The following is a 5,000-nucleotide window of genomic DNA, read 5'->3' as shown; positions in this document are numbered from 1 at the left end:
ACGCTGATTCCTTCAGTGTAGCGCGCGTGCGGCCCAGAACATCTAAGGGCATCACAGACCTGTTATTGCTCAATCTCGTGCGGCTAGAAGCCGCCTGTCCCTCTAAGAAGAAAAGTAATCGCTGACAGCACGAAGGATGTCACGCGACTAGTTAGCAGGCTAGAGTCTCGTTCGTTATCGGAATTAACCAGACAAATCGCTCCACCAACTAAGAACGGCCATGCACCACCACCCACCGAATCAAGAAAGAGCTATCAATCTGTCAATCCTTCCGGTGTCCGGGCCTGGTGAGGTTTCCCGTGTTGAGTCAAATTAAGCCGCAGGCTCCACTCCTGGTGGTGCCCTTCCGTCAATTCCTTTAAGTTTCAGCTTTGCAACCATACTTCCCCCGGAACCCAAAAGCTTTGGTTTCCCGGAGGCTGCCCGCCGAGTCATCGGAGGAACTGCGGCGGATCGCTGGCTGGCATCGTTTATGGTTAGAACTAGGGCGGTATCTGATCGCCTTCGAACCTCTAACTTTCGTTCTTGATTAATGAAAACATACTTGGCAAATGCTTTCGCTTCTGTTCGTCTTGCGACGATCCAAGAATTTCACCTCTAACGTCGCAATACGAATGCCCCCGCCTGTCCCTATTAATCATTACCTCGGGTTCCGAAAACCAACAAAATAGAACCGAGGTCCTATTCCATTATTCCATGCACACAGTATTCAGGCGGGCTTGCCTGCTTTAAGCACTCTAATTTGTTCAAAGTAAACGTGCCGGCCCACCGAGACACTCAATAAAGAGCACCCTGGTAGGATTTCAACGGGGTCCGCCTCGGGACGCACGAGCACGCACGAGGCGGTCGCACGCCTTCAGCTCGCCCCACCGGCAGGACGTCCCACGATACATGCCAGTTAAACACCGACGGGCGGTGAACCAACAGCGTGGGACACAAATCCAACTACGAGCTTTTTAACCGCAACAACTTTAATATACGCTATTGGAGCTGGAATTACCGCGGCTGCTGGCACCAGACTTGCCCTCCAATAGATACTCGTTAAAGGATTTAAAGTGTACTCATTCCGATTACGGGGCCTCGGATGAGTCCCGTATCGTTATTTTTCGTCACTACCTCCCCGTGCCGGGAGTGGGTAATTTGCGCGCCTGCTGCCTTCCTTGGATGTGGTAGCCGTTTCTCAGGCTCCCTCTCCGGAATCGAACCCTGATTCCCCGTTACCCGTTACAACCATGGTAGGCGCAGAACCTACCATCGACAGTTGATAAGGCAGACATTTGAAAGATGCGTCGCCGGTACGAGGACCGTGCGATCAGCCCAAAGTTATTCAGAGTCACCAAGGCAAACGGACCGGACGAGCCGACCGATTGGTTTTGATCTAATAAAAGCGTCCCTTCCATCTCTGGTCGGGACTCTGTTTGCATGTATTAGCTCTAGAATTACCACAGTTATCCAAGTAACGTGGGTACGATCTAAGGAACCATAACTGATTTAATGAGCCATTCGCGGTTTCACCTTAATGCGGCTTGTACTGAGACATGCATGGCTTAATCTTTGAGACAAGCATATGACTACTGGCAGGATCAACCAGGGAGCTGCGTCAACTAGAGCTGAGCAGCCGGCCGCCCGGGAGTGTGTCCCGGGGGCCCGCGCGAACACGCAAGCGTCCGCTCAATCATTCTGCAAACAGGAGGAGGCTGAGCTCCCCTGCACAATACACCTCGAAACCCTCTCAGGTCCCGGCGGCGCGCAGCGCCGTCCCAAGTACTTGGTCGGGTTCGAGAGAGGCGCAATCGCCCGGAGTTAGGCGAGTAGACGCTTTCGGTGCGACCACCCGTGCTCCCAACTGAGCTTGCCGCTGCCGACAGAGGCCCGGGAGCGTGCTGTCGTGGCATTGCCGGCGGGAGACAACACGCGCCACCTACGGTGACCGGCAGCTCCAACGCCAGCGCCACAGAAGGACAAAAGCCCCACTTGGGTGCCGAAGCGAACTCTCCCAGCACAGCGCACGCGCCAACACATCCGCACAGCTGCGATACAAACCACCAGCGAGAACCGCTGGGGCGACCGAGCAGCAGACGGCGTCGCGGCGCCGAGCGCCGGGCGGCGGCGCATCCTCAACGCACACAGTCCTCAATCGGACCAGCACACTGAAGATGTCCACCGCGCTTCGCACCGGGCCCGCGAGGACCTACTTTGGCCGCACGGCGCCGCGCGCAGGGTGCGCCGGCGCGCAGCTGCGACGCCTGCCGCGTCCGTCGGCCGGCGCGCCTGCCACTGGCCGCCCCCACCAGCCGGCTGTAGCGCGTGCGCCCACGCACCGCGCGGCCAGCACGCCGGGAGGCGCCCCCTCACCGGCCGGGGACGGTCCCACCCAGCCACCGCCGCGTATCGCTTCACACCCAGATGCCGTTCAGTTTCGTCGGCATGGTGGGTATCGCTGGAACAACCGGTTAGTACCTCAACCTATCGTCGCCATCACCGATTCACCCCTAGCGAGAACAACCGCACCACAACAGGTTACCATTTGTTCATTTGCGTAACTTCACCAGAAAACGCAGGCGTCCATCGCCATTTGCAACTTCAACGATTATTGCATGCCTGTGTCAGGTGTCACGCCACACTACGTCTGCCCACATACACGCAACAAAATGTGCACGCCTAGACAATACGTGGAAGGTGGCCCCCGTACGTATGCGATGTCCATTGCTCGAACGACTGTCAACCGGCCTCTGTAGCATGTCGCAGATATGGAACGCGGTGCACCATGCCATCACGGTGTGTGAGGAGAGACGACTAGGTCCGAATACATCAACAGACAGCTCATGCTGATCGCCATCCACGGCGTCCGTTCCTCCCACACGTCTCTATGGCGTACCACACTGCAATCCAGCTCTCATAGGGAGACGACACGTAGCTGCGTGCACAATATTTGCACTGTATGGTCCGCCGTTTTTGGGCGCAGTCGTTGTGCGGTCACACATGTGCCACGATGTATCATTCAGTACATAAGGACGAATGTGCAGTACAGATTGTGGTTCACGCGTACGACATCAGCGGACAGTTGACACAGGCCGCACCACAACGTAGCCTGAGTACGTCGCATGCGAAGGGCATTGAACATGCAAACTTCTCACCAACCAGCTTGCGAAGGCAGGGGGCAAGGTGGGGACGTGGGGAGGGGCGGCATGTACGTCCTGCTGCCATCCACATTACAGTGTACAGCAGGAGCATGTGGAAAGTGAGCAAGACTTGCAAGGTGTTTAACATGAAGCGATACACAGGGGTGCGGGCAGTGCGAGTAGCGAACTATATTGCGAGGGTTGCGGGTGGGCAACACTACAGTAATTGAACGAGTCGTATAACAATTACAGAGCAGGTTTAGGCGACAACGTGGGTTACGTTAAGGCGACAACATGGGTTAGGTTAAGGCACAACATGGGTTAGGTTAAGGCACAACATGGGTTAGGTTAAGGCACAACATGGGTTAGGTTAAGGCACAACATGGGTTAGGTTAAGGCACAACATGGGTTAGGTTAAGGCACAACATGGGTTAGGTTAAGGCACAACATGGGTTAGGTTAAGGCACAACATGGGTTAGGTTAAGGCACAACATGGGTTAGGTTGAGGCACAACATGGGTTAGGTTAAGGCACAACATGGGTTAGGTTGAGGCACAACATGGGTTAGGTTGAGGCACAACATGGGTTAGGTTGAGGCACAACATGGGTTAGGTTGAGGCACAACATGGGTTAGGTTGAGGCACAACATGGGTTAGGTTAAGGTACAACATGGGTTAGGTTAAGGTACAACATGGGTTAGGTTAAGGTACAACATGGGTTAGGTTAAGGTACAACATGGGTTAGGTTAAGGTACAACATAGGTTAGGTTAAGGTACAACATAGGTTAGGTTAAGGTACAACATAGGTTAGGTTAAGGTACAACATAGGTTAGGTTAAGGTACAACATAGGTTAGGTTAAGGTACAACATAGGTTAGGTTAAGGTACAACATAGGTTAGGTTAGGTTAGGTTAGGTTACACGTTGTTGTACGGAAAGGTGTAGGGGGGGGGGGGGGGCGGGGGCGGCAGGTTCGTTGATAGTGATTATAGTAAGTGAATGCTTGTGACATGATCAGATTTGTCACGTCAGGATGCACCTTTGGCTTATTAGAGGCGGCGCTCCAATTCTATGCTTGTGTGAGACCTGTGTCTTTGACTCATGTCATTGTTTGTGCGCTGTGACAGGAGGTACTATTGTGATGTTGGGTGCACCGTTGTATAGGACATGTGTGGGTGTTGGTGCCTGGTCTGCGCAATGGTGGATGTCGAAAGGCTGGGATATTGTATTTTCCGCACGGACCTCCTGGTCTGGTTGTGATAGTGTGGATTGTGTAATGTGGCGGAGAAGATGCACTGGATGTTGTTCCATGCTGGTGCTTACATATTGTATGTGCGCCTGTTAGAAGCAGAGAGTGGTGCGTGATCAGAGTGTCTGGCTGACGTGTGGTTCCCATTTTGGGCAGACTCTTTCAGCATGTATACGGACAGTTGTGTATATTTGCTGTAGTTTGATGGCTCTGCATTGATTACTAATCAGCGCCGTGTGTACGGGTAATCTGGTTCCAGTCCAAAATGTTCCATCTGTGTACATTAGTGACAAAGACTCCCCCCATGCAGTGGGGCTCGGTCTGTTATAACTCTTCCGCGTAATATATTTGCCCCACGTTTTTGCGACTGCGAGTGCGAGTGCAACGCGCATGGGGACCGACATGCTGATGGCTCGGTATCGGACGCCGTACAGTGAGCAACGCGATCGCGTCTCTCGCTCGTAAGTGGTACAGGTCGCGGCTCATGTATACGGACAGCGGGAATGTCGCATATTGGAAATAACTCTTCATGAAACGCAAGTTATAGGGGTGGATTGCACTTTACGAGTGCGGGAAACGTCCGCCGTTCATCCGCTGGAGGTGCGAGTTTGGCGGTTGGGGTGGTGCACGAAC

General features: G+C 53.8%; 1 non-coding gene across 1 annotated transcript in view; it reads right to left on the bottom strand.

The window, feature by feature from the left end:
- The window catches only part of LOC124774738, a 1,909-nt gene extending 315 nt beyond the window's left edge, over positions 1–1,594 (bottom strand). The window contains exon 1 of the ribosomal RNA XR_007015475.1: positions 1–1,594. This exon is cut by the window's left edge and continues 315 nt beyond it. This is a non-coding gene — a ribosomal RNA (small subunit ribosomal RNA).
- Between the last annotated feature and the right edge of the window lie 3,406 nt (positions 1,595–5,000).

The sequence above is a fragment of the Schistocerca piceifrons genome, unplaced genomic scaffold, assembly GCF_021461385.2.
Source record: "Schistocerca piceifrons isolate TAMUIC-IGC-003096 unplaced genomic scaffold, iqSchPice1.1 HiC_scaffold_971, whole genome shotgun sequence".
NCBI lineage: Eukaryota > Metazoa > Arthropoda > Insecta > Orthoptera > Acrididae > Schistocerca > Schistocerca piceifrons.
The sequence above is the reverse complement of the archived record's forward strand: the minus strand, read 5'-3'. Positions and strand labels throughout refer to the sequence as shown.